Here is an 18,305-nt window from a genome sequence, read left to right as displayed (position 1 = left end):
GAACTCGCTCCCATTGGAGATTGATGAGGTGCGCCATGATGAGAGGGGACGTTACACTGTCTTGGTGGGTAGAATGGAGGGCAGAGTGGTCGTTTTTGTATCAGTGTACGTTCCGCCGGGGTTGCAATCTACCACGTTTGCGGACCTGGGGCGCCTCCTCCTTGCCCTCCCGGGTGGGCTTCTGGTAGTTGGGGGGGACTTCAATGCGGTGGCTTCTGGGTCTATGGATCGTCATCCCCCCAGGGACCTCCCCCGGGCACAGGCGTGGCTGTCCGGCCTTTTAGATACACTAGGATTGGTGGATTGCTGGCGACTAAAGCATCCCGCGCAGCTGCAATACACCTTCCACTCGGGTGCCCATGGTAGCCTCTCGCGGCTTGATTATGTCCTTGTCCCTGCGGCCTATGCTGGGAGAGTGGGAGAGGTGCGCCATTTGGCGCGGGGTATTTCAGATCACTCCCCACTATTGTTGCACTTTGATGTCTTCCCGAAGGGGGAGGGCAGGGTAGCCCCAATCAATGCCTGGTACCTGCGCGACCCCACTATTCGAGCCGACTTGATCAAATCCTTGCAGCGGTACGTTGTAGAGAATGTGGGGTCTGTCCCTTCGGCTATCTCCCTGTGGGAGGCTTTTAAGGTAGTTCTCAGAGGGGAGGCCCTCTCCTTTATCTCCCATGCCCGGAGGCGCGAGCGGGAGGAGGTAACCCGGGTGGAGGCCGAAATTACTGAACTAGAGGGTGACCTGGGGAGCGGGGTGACGGATGCCACATTGCATGTTCTACTCCTCAAGCAGGCGGCCTATAGGGCCCTCGTCACGGAGGCGGCCAGGGGCCTCAGTAGAGAGCAACAGGGGCGACTGTATGATGTGGGTGATAAGGCTGGTAAATTGATTGCGTGGTTGGACAAAAAGGAGAGAGCTAGTCGTGTGGTTCCGTTGATCGAGGGGATGGATGGTGTGTGTGTCACCGAGCCGGACGCCATTGTCTCCTGCTTCGCGGATTATTTCCGCGAGGTGTATTCCCCGGTTTCTCCCTGCTCGGAGGAGGATTCCCATGCCCTGCTTCGGGACATCGCGCTGCCCTCCCTTTCGGTGGAGGACAGGGATTCGCTGGACGCTCCTCCCACCTCGGACGAAATTGCCCTTGCTATCCGCTCGGTCGCATCTGGCAAGGCCATGGGCCCCAATGGCATCCCTATCGAGCTGTATAAGCTGCGACCGGATGTACTGGCGCCCCACCTGCGCGCGATGTTCCTGGCGGCCCGCTCGCGGGGTTCCCTTCCGCCGGACCAGCGTCTGGCCACGATCGTGGTGATCCACAAGGAGGGGAGACCCCGTGAGCGGGTCACATCCTATAGGCCTATCTCGCTCTTGAACGCGGAGCCCAAAATCCTCGCCAAGGTGCTGGCTAACCGGCTGGTCGGCGTGGTGGGCGATCTGGTCCACCAAGACCAGTCCGGCTTCATACCCCATCGCAACACGGCCCTTAATCTGCGACGCTTGCACGGGGTGCTAGCGCGTGTCCCGTTCGTGCGGGAACCGGCCATCTTGGCGTCCTTGGACGCCACCATGGCGTTTGATACGCTCGAGTGGCCATACATTTGGGCGATGCTGGCGAAGTTTGGCTTCGGACCGGGCTTCATCAGCTGGGTCAAGTTGTTGTATTCCGGCCCATTGGCGCAGGTGGTGGTGAATGGACGAGTTTCGGCCCCATTCGCACTGGGACGGGGCACGCGACAGGGTTGCCCCCTGTCGCCTCTCCTGTTTGCACTGGCCCTGGAGCCCCTGGCGGAGTGGCTGCGGTGGCACCCTTCCATCCGTGGTCTCCGCTGGACCCCCGAGCATGAGGACCGTGTGTCCCTCTACGCTGATGATATCCTTTTATATCTCGCCTCCCCGCGTAAATCACTGATCGTCCTAGTTGATGTTTTGCGCTCATTCGGTCGCAACTCAGGCCTCGTCATCAACTGGGCGAAATCCTGTGTATATGTGCTTGCCGGGGAGGCTCCGGTCCTACCACGGGACTGTCCGATCCAGATTGCCTCCCAGGGGTTTCGGTACCTGGGTATATATATTACTCTGGACCCGGAGGCCCGCTACGAGCGGAATTTGCTGCCCCCCTTCCAGCGCTTGAAGGAGGACGTGGTGCGTTGGCGGCGTCTGCCGCTTTCGCCGCTCGGCCGAGCGGCCTTGTTTAAGATGATGTCGTTGCCGCGCTTTCTGTACGCTCTCCAGAACACTATGGACTTGGTCCCGGCGCGCTACTTCCGTGAGGTGGAGAGTTTGCAGCGTCGCCTGTTCTGGGACGGGAGGCCACGTATTGCCTTGGCTAAATTGACGCTCCCGTGGTACGATGGGGGGGTTGCCCTCCCGGATATTAAACGGTATTACTGGGCCTCCCAGCTAGCTGCGATTAATCATGGCCTTTACGGGCCCGCCCTGAACCCGGCATTTGAAATGGACAAGATGCTCCTGCCCGGTGGCGACTACAATCGAGCCCTCTACTCTGGCGCGCCGGACCCTCGCCTGACGGGACCGACGCGTGTCATGGTGCGTGTATGGCACGCGGCTAACGCAGCTATGGGGTGGAGGGACCGTTTGACCCGGGCGTCACCGCTATATGCGTCTGCGAGGTTGGGCTCCCTGTGGACCTCGAAGGGCTTCGAGAAGTGGGACACGATCGGCATCAGCACAGTGGGAGATCTCTGGACGAGGGGGGGATTCAAAACTTTTGAGACGCTGCAGACGGAGTTTCAGTTGCAAGGCAGTGAGTACTTTCGGTACTTACAAGTCCGCCACGCGCTGGGCTCCGTCTTCCCGGATGTCGCGTCCATTCCGGAGTCTTCCCCCCTGGAGGACAGAGTGCTGGATGGCTATGTCCCAGACAGCACGATCTCCCTTATATATAAAAAACTGATCAACGACCGATCGGGCCTGCTGACTGGCCTCCGCGAGGCCTGGGTTGCCGATGGGCTGGAGTTGGACGACGAGGACTGGATTTCCGCGGTGGCCTCTCCGAAGGAGGTGGCCATCCCGGCTCGCCTTCGCTTCGTCCAGCTTAAGATCCTCCACCGGGTTTACGTGACGGGGCCAAGGCTTCTACGTATGGGCTTTGCTGAGGATGGACTGTGTAAGCGTGGCTGTGGTGCTTTGGCAACTTTCTTGCATATTCTGTGGGAATGCCCAAAGGTGGAGCGATTCTGGCGTGGTGTGCACGAGGTCCTGCGAGTGGTTACGCGTGTCGCGCTGTTGCCTGAAGCGAGGAGATGCTTGCTGAATGTGTGGGAGCCAACTGACTACTCTGTACCGCAGACGCGGTGGGTAACTCTGGGATACATGATAGCTAAGCGTGACATTGCTCAATTGTGGGGATCCCAGAGGCCCCCGGCGGTGTCGGCCTGGAAAGAACACATGGATTGGTGTATGTTTCGTGAAAAGGTGGTGTATGTTGCGAGGGGTAAGCCTGGGGCGTGGGTGAAAATCTGGGGCCCCTGGAACGCCTATCGCGGGGGTATTTGCGAGCCGCCACTGCTGCCGGCTGCCTCACCAGCTCCGTCCCCCTAGCCGACCCCCTCCCCCAGCCACGGGCACGTGGTTCCCCAGTCCCTGATCTGTTCTCATTCCCCTCTTCAGAGTTTGGCGATTGGTTGGGGTCCCCCACTTAAGGAGCGCGTGCTGTCACTTGGGATTGCGGGTTGCCTTGCGGGTGTGGTTTTTGTGTTGTTGTGTTTTGACAAAAGGAAACCGTATTGTGGGTTTGGAGTTATGTGGCCTGCACTACTGATATCTCCTGATTTACCTTTTTGCACCGCCAAGAGATTTTTCTGTATATATGTCATATTCTTCTGCCACTCTAGCGGCCGGCCAGACGGTTGTAGGCCCATACCTGTAACTATTTGAGATTGCAATAAACGGTTTCAAAAAAAAAAAAAAAAAAAAAAAAACATTTCAAATCAAACCCCTCACCAGGGGAAGACACTAAAAAATACTCCACAGACTTTACACGCAGTCATGTGTAAAATGCCCACAAAACGTGAACAAATTCCATTCTGGATAGCTCCGAAAATTACTCAAATCGAAGCAGTATTTCCTAATACTAGCCCTTATGAGAAACACAAAATCCTAACAATCTGTTTACCAATGGGGATCACACCACATCTGGAAGACTGGAACACTTGGGGCACAGTCTTTGCTGCCATCTATACTAAAATACATGGTGTTCCGTCTGTTCCGTCTATTGCGGTAATACCCGATGTCCTGAAACAAATTCAAAATGAATACGGGGCAGGGCCTGCTCTGAATTTAGGTATGAAATTACTAAAAAACTTCGACCAGGTCTCAGCAATAATATTATCTAATATTAAAGGGGAGGAAGCATCAGTGGCGATCCGCCAACGATTAAGGGAATTTGATGTAACAGAACATCAACAAGAACTACCCAGAATAATAGAAAAATCCTATGAAGAATTAGGCAGAGATAGTTTGGGTGGGAAGCCAGTTAAACCACAACTGTCTGAAGGTCCTGAGAAGGACTCTATTAAACACAATCCTACATCTCCTAAAAATAAGTGGGAAAATAACAAACAACATTCAAAAGAGAAACATTCTCAATCCTGAATTAGGTCTCCTCAAAAGGAGCCCTCTGAAAGGAGGTATAACCTCAGGAATAGGGATAATTTGAGAAAACCTGACAAGTATAAAGATACTGATACACGTTCCTCTCGTACCTTTCAGATATCGTCACAGACATCCGAAAGAAGAGGACAGTCAGATCACAAAGAAGAACGCGTAAAGTCCAAAGACGAACAACACATTCAGAAAAACAAATCAAAACCTCAATTCCCTAAGAAGAAGGTGTCAGGTCTGAAGATCAGACATGCCGAGAATACTGAGAACACAACTCAAGAACGGAGAATGGACTCAGACAATGCTGGACAGTGCCGCATAGCTCACCAGAACCTGAAGGAACTTCTGGAGATAGTGGACTGGAATGAGTACATCACAGTTGAGACTGTAGACACCATGGTTAGTACTCCACAAAGGTTATATGAAATAGCACTCCAGATGGAGGGAGATATACCAAGAAAAGTGAGAGCACTCTTTTGGGAGAAACTTTCAAGGGGATATGATATACTTCTAGCAGGACAGGACTGGCTACCAGAATTTGTAAGGGAGTGCTCACATGGCAAAGACATCATTATGCCAGCCTTCTCCAACCATGTACCAATACACCTAAAATATACATATGTCAGAAAATGGGCAGTTGCCCAGGCCCCGGCATTACACAAAAATCATGTAGGATGGGATGAAGACTCACCTCACCACAAGATACAGTTAAATAAATCAACCTACTGCACAAAGGCAGTACCCAATTAAACAAGAAGCTAAAAAACAGGTCAGGGAGATCTTAGATCAACTTGAATACCAAGGGGTAATCAAAACATGCACCTAATCAATGAACAATCCTTTGTTTCCTGTCTCCAAACCAGACAATACATATCGTCTAGTTTTGGATTACAGACACCTGAACACTTGTTCTAAAACATTTGCAGTGCAAAATACACACAGTAAAAAATATAAAACCACATTAGACATTTCCAATGGTTTCTTTTGTCAAAACATAGCACCTGAAAGTAGGTACTTGACAGCTTTCTCAATAATGGGGAACCAGCTTCACTTTTGTCAACTTCCTCAAGGGTTCAAGAACAGCCCGTGGTTATTCTCAGCAAGAGTAACAGAGTTACTACAAGTTTATGATGAAGAAGCATTGTCATATGTCGATGATATCTATCTGACAGACGATGACCTGGATAGGCACTTGAACAGGGTGAATACCATTATACTGGGTTTCGCCTCTGAGGGCTACAAATTCAATTTAAAAAAATCAAGAATTGCCCATCTCAAAGTCCTTTTCCTAGGATATGAGCTTTCAAGTGAAGGCAAAAGCCTGGCAGCCAACTTTTTAGAAAGTGTGCGCTGCTCCAACCTCCAAAAACGCTGAAAAACTTACAGTTGATTCTAGGTTTCCTGAATTGTGGAAGAACGTACATTCTAAATTACGCTGAAAGGGTTAAATCTCTCTACCAATTAATCAAACCTGATTTCAAAATCAAAAATTGGACACAGGAACACACAGATATCCTGCTATCACATTAAGCTGATATGTTAGCAACAAATCACTTACAAACACATGTAAATACACGCAATTTAGTGATCCGAATAATTTGGTGTCAATGCGGATTCACCTACTTAACTTTTAATGAAGGTGAAAAAGTACCAATTGCATACAAATCACATTTGTATACACAAGCGGAAATGCGCTTCACTTCGACAGAAACAATTCTGACAGCAGTTCAAACCGCAGTAGCAAAAGAAAGAGCTCTAACTCAGGGGAAACGCATTATTGTCGTGACTCTGGTACCTGCCTTAGAGGCAGTTACAAAAGCAAGCATTACAAATGCAAAAGCTTTACATCAAAGATTGATACAATGGGCTAATTCTCTTGCTGCAACGGATGTTGAATATGTTTTTGATCCTTATTTAAAAACACAAGCATTCCTACAATATGAACATGAATGTCCTCTGCCTATTGAGATTCTCCCTCTTGATCAGTAAGAATTTATAATTTATACTGAGGGATCAGCACAACCCGCTACGAGAAGCAAGCAAGCTTACAGTGCATGCGTGATGGTAAATTCCAACCAATGGTCACTAAAACACAATCTCTAGGAGATTGTACAGCTCAGCGAGCTGAACTACAAGCATTCAAATTGGCATTTGAAAATACGGATCGCGAATTCCCCACACTTATAGTGTGTGATTCTTTTTACTGTGTTCAATCATATAATGAATATTTACAGGATTGGCTTCAAAATGGTTTAAAAGATGCAAAAGGTGGCACAATCAAGCATAAAACGCTTTGGGAACAAGTAGTTCAGTTGCGAGACAGACTACAAAACACCCATTTGATACACACGCTGAGTCATCAACGTGATGGCGCTCACGTTGCAGGGAATTCATTGGCTGACGAAGCCGCGAACGGGCTGTGCAAATGTCTTCCATAGCTGCGATCACTCGTTCAAAAACGAGAATAGACAGTGAGATATTATTGGCTGTCAATGCTTCAAGCAAAGGTAGTGGTGCAGCGTTACCTAAAAAATTTCCACTCGTATATAATTGATGCGAACATCGTTCCGTTTGCTCAAATCCCTGGAGTGGGGGATAGGGTAATTACAAACATGGAACGTAGAGCAGCTTTGATTTACGAAGCACATTGGGGAGAGGGTCTGTCACATCAGGGGATCTCTAAAACCATTTTAACATTAAAAGAGATGTACTGGTGGCCTGGAATGAATACACTGATTCACATATTCATCAATAACTGCATAGACTGCAATAGAGATCGCAGTGCAGAACGCCACCAGACACCAGGCTGCGAAGTAGCCTGCCCAGTACAGACAATATTATTAGACAGCATTAGACTATCTACGCCCAGGCGTCTGTTTGGACAAATGCAATCCCAAAACACTGAATCAAGGTTCCTATGGATGTGGCCTCAGTGCTTGGCTGACACTCAAACTGTTATAAAAGATTTGCAAGTCTTTATCGGCACATACGCAATTGACACTCTACATTCTGACCAGAGCCCTGCGTTTAGCTCTTGAGCTTACAAAGAAGCCATAGAAGATATTTGTCCTTAAATCTAAGGACAAAGGTCTGAACGAATCCCTACCTTGGGAAAATGCCATCTGTTAAGCCCTTTTTTAGACTGCCTCTATGTTTATACATCTTGGCCTTAAATGTAAGAAATTATACATAGGCGCTGCGAGACATGCAGCCCTATAATTTTTTCTACTGTGGTGCAATTACTATCACTTGTATAATTTGGCTTATTTCTTTGCATGTCCCTTATTGAAAAATGTAGTCTGATGCCATAATATATATTTTTTATCTAATTCTATAGATCTATTTATTCACTTATATTATTTAGTATACCCCTGCTTTCATATACTCTCTTGACTCATGCTTAAATCTTGCTCGTAGGGTTTTTTCCGATAGCATTGCTATCGCTTTGCAACACTTTTCATTTTTTTATTCTTCTAATCGTCTATTCTTCTGGTTCACTGATTTTGCAGTATTTTGAACTCGTATTACTATACGACTTTTCAGTCGTTGGGTAATTTACTGCCCAACGTTTCTACTAAGGCAGACTCGCTCCCCTCCCCTTTATTTCAGATGATGCTCAATCAGTGACTCGCTAGCCCATTGGCCTATTTTAACGGCCTTTGAACACCGTGTGTGCTCTTCGGACCGATTTGTTTCACCTGAGGCTTTACTTTTCGGTTAGAGCCCTCTGGACAGACAACTCGTGCGATATCAGGTACTTACTTCAGAGCAGATTTTCTTTTCTTTTTCTTCTTTTTTTTTTTTCTTTCTCTTTAACCTAGCGCCTGACATGTCTTGATTCTTATATTTCCTTAACGCACCTTTTTTTTTTTTACCTATTCTTATAGCCTTGGTCTAATCCTCTCACGACGAGCATCTCCGTGTTATTTACCAGGATGCATCCACATTATTTCTCCATGGCTCATTAAAGCCCCGTTTTTCAATCAGGTAGCGCTTGCCATTTTTCCCTTATCTTTTCACTCTGTTTGTCTGTGCATACCCGTGTCATGCTTACCTAATTTCTTCATTTATCTTTGTAGGTTCGTCAGCCTTATTATCTCTTGCCTGGCATTCTATCATTCAGGGATTCGCCTCTGACTCCGATATTTCAGGGATTCGTTTCTAACTCCGAGAGCGCCCTTTTCTTCGCCCAGGTGATTTGTACATATTTTTGCCTCTTTGAATGTGCACGTATATGCATATTTTGTGCTTCTTTAGCCTTCTATTTATCCGTGTTCCTGTACCTTTGGCACCCTCTATGAAGGATGTCTGTATTAAACAATCCTTGTTACACGCTATTATGTGTTGTGTTTCTGTCTTTTATCCCCTTATCTCCTTAGAAAGTGAGTCAGCATGGTTTCTCGCTTCTAATTCGTTTTTTCAAAACTGCCTTATTTCACCCATTTAACTATCTATAGGCCTAGCCTCGACCCCAAAGCTTGTCGACAGTTTGAATTCTCGCCCTAATGGCCCACTTAGGCAGCATTTAGATTTCAGGGCTTGTACGCCCTTTCAGGGCCCGTTTCCTCCTGATTAGTTCATTTTCATTTTCTATATATTTGTTTCTTTTAGGCAGATTTATTTCAAGCAAATGCATCGATTGATCGCTTTTTAACCTGAGCTATCTTGCTCATACCTTCTATGTGACTTCACAGGTGAGCGCCAACTATTTTTTACCTTTCCCCCTCCCCCCTCTTCCCCCTACCCCTTCTACCTTCCCTCCCCCTTTACTCTTTGCCATTCCCTGGGATAAAAATAATTTCCTTTGACCACGTGCCACCTTTGTACTGAAGAAAAAAGATAAAAATTAAGAAAGAAGTTGCTCTTATTATGTACATATCTCCCTATTTAATTAATTTTTTCTATTTCAATTTTTGTATATGTTTTCCCTCTTGAATCACGGTGGCTTTTTGGGAATGTCCAGTGTTAGCCGCATTTTAACTTATCTTTATGTAGAGAAAAGCATTCCTAGCCATATTTTGGTGCTTTGTTCAACACTTGTGACTAATGACTTCTGTATGATATGCTCATTGATTTAAATGAACGATGTTATCAATATTGCATGTTGATCTGTTATCTCAATATATTGTTATTTTCTTTGATAGGTCCCAGCTTTAACCCATTCTAAGACTTTTGATTTCTGTTCGCCCTGAGGAAGGTGGCACCAACATTTCGGTGCATTCACCGAAACGCGCGTCGGCGCCTACAAGTGGCCCACTCAAGCCCTAATTCCTCTATTTTGAACACGTGTCACTTGACATAATATTGAATATTCATATGATTCTGTGTCCATATCGATTTTTGTTTACATATTTTATTTTTTTGAATTTATTACATTTTGCAACTGTGAATGTGTGAATGTAATGTCTATGGTGTTGAATGATTTCGGTATGAATGTGTAAGTTTGTGTGTGATTGAGCACGTCTGGGACCATGATTAGTATGTTTATTTTTATTTGAAAGGTTACTCTGCATTTATAGCAAATCAGCAAATGTACTGAATTTATCCCTCCAAAATTAATCTAATTTAAAAATAAAACTCTTATAAATTTGATTCTTGTTTATGTTTTGAACCTAATTGTCTGTATTTTTCTCTGCTGTCTTAGTCCAAGTTGTGATATACCAAAAAACGATACTTTGTACGTATCGAAATCTATAGGTAGAGATATTCCCCTTTTTTCGTATTTATTCTGCATCTTCCCCTGAATCTCTACCTGCATCCTTCCTACAGGGGTTCCCCTTGTTGCATTGGTTTACAAAGAAGCCATGGCCAGTTTGGGTGTTACATTGCGGTAGTCCTCCTATGTTTCATCCTGAGGGAAATTCTGTTGTGGAAAGGAAAAACCGGGACATAAAGCAGTCTATAACAGCTAGGGTATTAGGTTCGGGTGATGGGTGAGTCAAACATCTTTATGGGGTCCAACGCTCATTAAACAATTTGCCAAGAAGTTCTCTAGGGCGGGTCAATTCATATGAGGTCCTATTTGAGACAAGAATATGGACTCCAGATCTCGAATGTAAAGGCACAGTGGTGGAAAATAAACCATTTGATATCAAAGATCGTTTGGCTGTTTTACAGTACTTAAATGAACTAAGGTCGAAACAAAGCAACGTGTTCCTGAAGCCAACCACCACTGGGTAAATTACAGCCGTACCAGCAAGGCCTGTCTGGATCCCAAAGCTTGGGGATCTAGTCAGAGAGAAGATCGTGGATAAAAAGGAATTTGGGCCTTCTTACAGACAGCCAGTAGCTGTCCTAGCCATCCACGGAACAAGACCAGTACTTCTGCCGCCCCTTGCTGGAAAAAAGGAGAAAAGATTTGTGTCAATCGACCTCATCAAATCACACTATGTGGCCAATATTAAGCAGTAGGCCTTGTGGACTCCGACCAAGTAGCAGAATCACTCCTCTAGCTACCATTCAAGAGGTACAAACTGAAAGACTCATCACCATCGAGGAGTCAGCAGTAAGAAATAGAGGACTAAGCAACAATGCTATTGAGATCATTCCTCTGGAAACCCAAAGAACAGTTCGTCCTGATACACCTGTCTAAACCAACGTAACACGCGATCAACTGGTGCAAGCGATTTCAACGAATCCTGATGCAATTTCAATCATTGACAGAACTGCCTCTGGCTATTTCATTGACTTTGATACGTTTTGTGAGGATCCAAGCAAACCAGAAACGATGCCAGCCAAAAGAACTTTCAAAGAACGAGCACAAGACTTTTTCATCTCCTGGAAAAGACTTATGTGGTTTCACCATGGATTGAACTATGGATTATTTCTGGAATACTTTTCTTTCTGCTTTGGCTAGCTTTAGTAATGACTCTGAGCATGCTGATAAATGGAAGATATATTCACTTGGACACAGAAAGTAAAAATGTGAACTTACTTTTGAAACCACACAAATCATCCCATCGTGAAGCAAGAGACTTGTCAGCAGTGAACATCACAGCCGTTCCTATACAAGATGGTATAGTTTGGGACAAAACGGATTATGATATATTGGGCCCGTAGAAACTTTTGAAGATTCCACACTTATTTAAGATTTCATTAAGTGACTTTATTACCTCCAGTACCTATTCTGATGATTGGGACTTTGAGACTGTTAATAACATGATGTCTCATCTAGAAAGGTCTGCTGCATTCTCTAACCAAGAATACTTAGAGGGTTCAACAGACTATGAACAGCTTTATTGTTACAACCACTATGGTCATCATTTCTTGCATAAATCTGCAACACCTAGAAATGTATTTATGTACAACCAGTGGGAACATTGTCCTACACCACCATGGGGTAGCTCAAAAACGTTTGCAATGAAGTTTCCATATTTTTCAGGGTACAATACATCCAATCCGGGAACATTTTACTTTAAGAATCTGAACAAAACAGGAGCGAAAAATATGTTAACCAATACAAAACAGATTTATTCTGCAGCCTTTATTTCCCAACTGTCTAGACAGGGTTTCGACTTTTGGAAAGACACAATTGACACAAAATCTGTCTGGGGTACAAAAGATTGGAAAGTGCAGGGGATAGAAGCTTTGTTTAGAGCCTGCATCATCCCACAGCAAATAATGTTTTTGAATGACACTGTCCAACAAACGTCTTGACTTGGGTTAGCCAAGATCAAAGACAGGAACAGACCGTCCATACCTACACCTGCAAGTAATAGCACTACAAAGGGGGAGGTAGACGTACATACAATTTTACAAAACAACAGATCAGATCCTGAATGGGAAATATGGTTGCTCTGGCCACAGACACAAACATCTGTCAAGAAAGATTCCTGGAGGAGCCTAGCGCGCAACCAAGATGGCCGCGTAGGTGCGAGGCTCCCGAGGACCTCCGCGACCTCCTGAATTAATCCTGGCGATATCCTGTCCTTGTTGAGGGGACTGTGTCGGTGAACCCGAGCGGAGGCGCCACCCGTTTTTTGGGCTCGAATCGGACCCCGAACACCGGTGGGAGCATCGATTGAAGGTTGCGGCCTTCTCCTCGCCGGCCCCCCGGATTGGAGTAGTGGGGCGATCCGGGGACGAAGTGAATAACAGCGGCGAGCGGGGCTGGGCGACTCGCGTACCCCGCACTTTCACTTTCGCTTTTGCACCCTCCTTGCCTCAGGCGGGGTCGGGCTGCGGAGCGGGGTGCGGTGGTGTTGCCTTGTCCAGGTGCCCGGCTGACCCGCCGGCGGTGGGTTGACCCGCGGCCCGGTGGTCGCCCCCGCCCCCCCCCTGACACCCGTGATTTGGTGTGGCGGCCCGTTTGGAGATCTTGGCACGACGGTGGAAGGGCCAGCATGTCACCAAACAAGATGGCGACCGGACGAAGATGAAGACAACCCGCCGTGGCACGACGCACCAGGCCAATAGTATGGATCGCTATACGCTCCAGAAGGGTTCTCCGGAGACATCGCGGTCATCTCTGGTGGGCCCGACGGAGGCGCCTGCCCAACCGGTGGATCTGACCCTCCGGGACGTCATGGGCGCCATCGCAGAGATGAAGGCCTCAGTGGACCAGCGTTTCGATACCCTGGCGCAAAAAATTGACTCGGTCCTGGTGGATGTGGGCCTTGTGAGGGCAGACTTGTCAAAAACGAACGACCGAGTTGACTCCCTGGCCCACACCACAACGAGCCTCACGACGGACGTGGTGGCCCTCCAGAAGGAGGTGCGCCGGCTTGGCCAGGCGAGCGCCCTGATGGACCGGCGACTGGAGGATTCCGAGGGTCGGGCCCGGAGGAACAATGTTCGCATTATTGGTGTGCCGGAGGGCCGAGAGGCGGAGGCGGCAGATCTCTTCGTGGAAGAATTGATCCTGACCCATCTCCAGCCCCGGGGGCTGAGTAAGCTTTTTGCGGTGGAGCGTGCCCACCGGGTCCCTGGGGGCCGCCCTAAGACCGGTGCCCCGCCGCGGCCTATTATTGCCCGGATTTTTAATTTCCGGGACAGAGACGCCATCCTCCAGACCTCCAGGCAACAGGGACCGGTCAGGCTGGACAACATGGATGTACACTTCTACCCAGACTTCACTCCGGCGGTCCAGAAGCAGCGACAGAGCTTTCTTGGTATTAAACGTCGCCTAAGGGACCTAAACCTCAAGTACTCAATGCTCTTTCCGGCTAAGCTGAGGGTGGAGGTGGATGGCCGTACGCACTTCTTCGACCGGCCCGAGGCGGCTGGGGACTGGTTAGATACTTTGCCTGGAGATCGGGGTGGGGGGGGCGCGGCTGGCGGGGAGGGCCTGCCGGATCAGAATTGAGGGGTGACTGTATAGGCCTTGCTCTGGATATTGTTCCTTTACCATATATTGCTTTCGTATGTTCCCCTCCCATGGAGGTCGGGTGGGGTCTGCTGGGGGCTTCCCTCCTCCTCTGGGGGACTAGTTAGTACTTAGCTATGGGGCGACAGGCACACTGCACTTTGGGGGGGCTGTCTGGGCTCATGCAGGGGTGCAGGGAGGGGGGAGTTCTGTTGGGACCGGGGGGTGGGGGGGGTGTGTTGTTTGTTAACACCGCAAGGCAAACCCGCAACTGTTTTGTTGTTTTTAAGATGCTCGGTGGGGGGCGACCGATTGTTTTGACGTATGATGGGGGGTAGGGATTTGATTGTGTTGTCATGGAATGTTAACGGCCTGGGGGATAGGATTAAGCGTGGTGTGGTCCTGCAGTATTTAAAACGTATGTCGCCAGATGTTGTCTTCCTGCAGGAGACACACCTTATAGGTAACACCTTTCATGCAATGAATCGGCGGGGATATCGTTTGGCGGCCCACTCCGGCTTCACTTCGGGCTCGCGGGGGGTGGGTATTATGGTCAAGAACTCGCTCCCGTTGGAGATTGACGAGGTGCGCCATGATGAGAGGGGACGTTACACTGTTCTGGTGGGACGAATGGAGGGTAGAGTGTTTATCTTTATATCAGTGTACGTCCCGCCCGGGTTACAAGCCACTACATTTGCGGACCTGGGGCGCCTCCTTCTGGACCTTCCGGGTGGCCTGTTGGTGGTTGGAGGGGACTTTAACGCCGTTGCCTCTGGGTCTATGGATCGCCATCCCCCTAGGGACCTCCCCCGGGCACAGGCGTGGCTGCCCGGCCTTTTAGACACGCTGGGCCTGGTGGATTGCTGGCGCTTAAAGCATCCCGTATTGCAACAGTACACCTTCCACTCGGGGGCCCATGGTAGCCTCTCGCGGCTTGATTACATCCTTGTCCCGGCGGCCCATGCAGGGAGGGTGGGGGAGGTGCGCCATTTGGCACGGGGTATCTCAGACCACTCCCCATTGTTGTTGCATTTCGATGTCTTCCCGAGGGGGGATGGCAGGGTGGCCCCGATCAATGCATGGTATTTGCGCGACCCCACCATTCGTGCCGACTTGATCAAATCCTTACAGCGCTATTTCGATGAGAATGTGGGGTCGGTCCCGTCTGCCATCTCCCTGTGGGAGGCTTTCAAGGTGGTTCTTAGAGGGGAGGCCCTCTCCTTTATCTCCAATGCCCGGCGGCGCGAGCGGGAGGAGGTGACCCGGGTTGAGGCCGAGATTGCAGAACTGGAGGGTGACCTGGGGAGCGGGGTAACAGATGCTAAGTTGCATGTTTTGCACTTAAAGCAGGCGGCCTATCGGGCCCTCGTCACGGAGGCGGCAAGGGGCCTCAGTAGAGAGCAGCAGGGGCGATTGTATGATGTGGGTGACAAGGCTGGCAAATTGATTGCGTGGTTGGACAAGAGGGAAAGAGCGAGCCGCGTGGTGCCTTTGATTGAGAGCGTGGATGGTGTGTGCGTCACTGAGCCGGAAGCCATTGTCTCCTGCTTCGCGGATTATTTCCGCGAAGTCTACTCCCCGGTTTCTCCCTGCTCGGAGGAAGATTCACATGCCTTGCTTCGGGACATCGCACTGCCCTCCCTTACGGTGGAGGACAGGGATTCGCTGGATGCCCCGCCCACTTCGGACGAAATTGCCTCGGCTATTCGCTCGGTTGCATCCAGCAAGGCCATGGGCCCCAATGGTATTCCCATTGAGCTATACAAGCTACGCCCGGATGTGTTGGCGCCCCACCTGCGCGCGATGTTCCTTGCGGCCCACTCGCAGGGCTCCCTCCCGCCGGACCAGCGTCTGGCTACAATTGTGGTGATCCATAAGGAGGGGAAGCCCCGTGAGCGGGTCACATCCTATAGGCCGATTTCGCTTCTGAACGCGGAGCCCAAAATCCTCGCCAAGGTGTTGGCCAACCGGTTGGTTGGCGTGGTGGGCGACTTGGTCCACCAAGACCAATCGGGCTTTATACCACATCGCAACACGGCGCTTAATCTGCGGCGACTACACGGGGTGCTCGCACGTGTCCCGTTTGTGCGGGAGCCGGCCATCTTGGCGTCCTTGGACGCCACCATGGCGTTTGATACGCTAGAATGGCCATATATTTGGGCGATGCTGGCGAAGTTTGGGTTCGGCCCGGGTTTCGTCAGCTGGGTCAAATTGCTATATTCGGGCCCGTTGGCGCAGGTGGTGGTGAATGGGCGAGTATCTGCCCCATTTGCGCTGGGGCGGGGCACGCGACAGGGTTGTCCCCTGTCGCCTCTCCTGTTCGCCCTGGCCATGGAGCCCCTGGCGGAGTGGCTGCGGTGGCACCCTTCTATCCGTGGTCTCCGCTGGACCCCCGAGCATGAGGACCGCGTGTCCCTCTATGCTGACGATATCCTTTTGTATCTCGCCTCCCCGCGCAAGTCACTGATCGTCCTGGTTGATGTTTTGCGCTCCTTCGGTCGCAACTCAGGCCTGGTCATCAACTGGGCGAAATCCTGTGTCTATGTGCTCTCCGGGGAGGCCCCGGTCCTGCCACGGGACTGTCCGATCCAGATTGCCTCCCAGGGTTTCCGGTACCTGGGTATATATATCACTCTTGACCCGGAGGCCCGCTATGAGCGGAACTTGTTGCCCCCCCTCCAGCGTCTGAGGGAGGACGTGGTGCGCTGGCGGCGTCTGCCGCTCTCGCCGCTCGGCCGAGCGGCCTTATTTAAAATGATGTCCCTGCCGCGCTTCCTCTACGCCCTCCAGAATACCGTGGACTTGGTCCCGGCACGCTACTTTCGCGAGGTGGAGGGCCTCCAGCGGCGCCTGTTCTGGGACGGGAGGCCGCGTATTGCTCTGGCTAAATTGACGCTCCCGTGGTACGATGGAGGGGTCGCCCTCCCGGACATCAAACGGTATTACTGGGCCTCCCAACTAGCTGCAATTAACCATGGCCTTTACGGGCCCGCCTTGAACCCGGCATTTGAGATGGACAGGACGCTTCTGCCCGGTGGCGATTATAATCGGGCGCTCTACTCTGGCGCGCCCGACTCCCGTTTGACGGGACCGACGCGTGTCATGGTGCGTGTCTGGCACGCGGCTAATGCAGCTATGGGGTGGAAGGACCGTTTGACCCGAGCGTCTCCGCTGTATGCATCTGAGAGGTTGGGCTCCCTGTGGACGTCGAAGGGCTTCGAAAAGTGGGACACGATCGGAATCAGCACGGTGGGAGATCTCTGGACGAGGGGGGGATTCAAAACTTTTGAGACGCTGCAGGCGGAGTTTCAGCTGCAGGGCAGTGAGTACTTTCGGTACCTACAGGTCCGCCATGCGCTGGGCTCCGTCTTCCCGGATGTTGCATCCATTCCGGAGTCTTCCCCCCTGGAGGACAGAGTGCTAGATGGCCATGTCCCGGACAGCACGATCTCCCTCATATACAAAAAATTGATTAACGATAGATCGTGTCTGCTGACTAGTCTCCGCGAGGCTTGGGTTGCCGACGGGCTGGAGCTGGACGACGAGGATTGGATTTCCGCGGTGGCCTCTCCGAAAGAGGTGGCCATCCCGGCTCGCCTTCGTTTCGTCCAGCTCAAGATCCTTCACCGGGTCTATGTGACGGGGCCAAGGCTCTTACGTATGGGTTTTGCCGGTGATGGAATGTGTAAGCGTGGCTGTGGTGCGTTGGCGACTTTCATGCATATACTGTGGGAGTGCCCGAAGGTGGAGCGATTCTGGCGTGGTGTGCATGAGGTTCTACGAATGGTTACGCGTGTCGCGCTGCTGCCTGAAGCGAGGAGATGCTTGCTGAATGTCTGGGAACCAAATGACTACTCGGTCCCGCAGGCGCGGTGGGTGACTCTGGGATACATGATAGCCAAGCGTGATATTGCCCAATTGTGGGGATCCCAGTGGCCCCCTGCGGTGTCGGCCTGGAAAGAGCATATGGATTGGTGTATGTTTCGTGAAAAGGTGGTGTATGTGGCGAGGGGTAAGCCTGGGGCGTGGATGAAACTCTGGGGCCCCTGGAACGCCTACCGCGGGGGTATTTGTGAGCCGCCGCTGCTACCAGCGGCCTCGCCGGCTCCGTCTCCCTAGATGGCGCCCCTCCCTTGGCCGCGGGCGCGCGGTCCCCCAGTCCCTGATCTACTCCCGTCCCCCTCTTCAGAATTTTGCTGCTGGTTTGGATCCCCCACTTATGGAGCACGTGTTGTCATTTTGGATCGAGGGTTGCCTTGCGGTTGTGGTTTGTTTATGTTGTTTTGCATTAAGAAAATGGAACCGTACTGTGGGCATGGAGCTGTGAGGCCTGCACCATTGATCACTCCTGTCTTCCTACTGTGCACCGCTGAGAAA

The 18,305-nt window shown here is 50.3% G+C and overlaps 1 long non-coding RNA gene across 1 annotated transcript; it reads left to right on the top strand.

Moving 5' to 3' along the window:
- The first annotated feature begins 8,262 nt into the window (after nucleotides 1-8,262).
- Nucleotides 8,263-10,178, top strand: LOC146832748 (uncharacterized). The gene is made up of 5 exons (XR_014961332.1): nucleotides 8,263-8,378; nucleotides 8,512-8,611; nucleotides 8,704-8,817; nucleotides 9,236-9,318; nucleotides 9,769-10,178. It is a non-coding gene; the product is annotated as an uncharacterized LOC146832748 (long non-coding RNA).
- The last annotated feature ends 8,127 nt before the right edge of the window (nucleotides 10,179-18,305 follow it).

This window comes from Triturus cristatus, chromosome 5_1 (assembly GCF_964204655.1).
Source record: "Triturus cristatus chromosome 5_1, aTriCri1.1, whole genome shotgun sequence".
In the NCBI taxonomy this organism is placed as follows: Eukaryota; Metazoa; Chordata; class Amphibia; order Caudata; family Salamandridae; genus Triturus; species Triturus cristatus.
The sequence above is the reverse complement of the archived record's forward strand: the minus strand, read 5'-3'. Positions and strand labels throughout refer to the sequence as shown.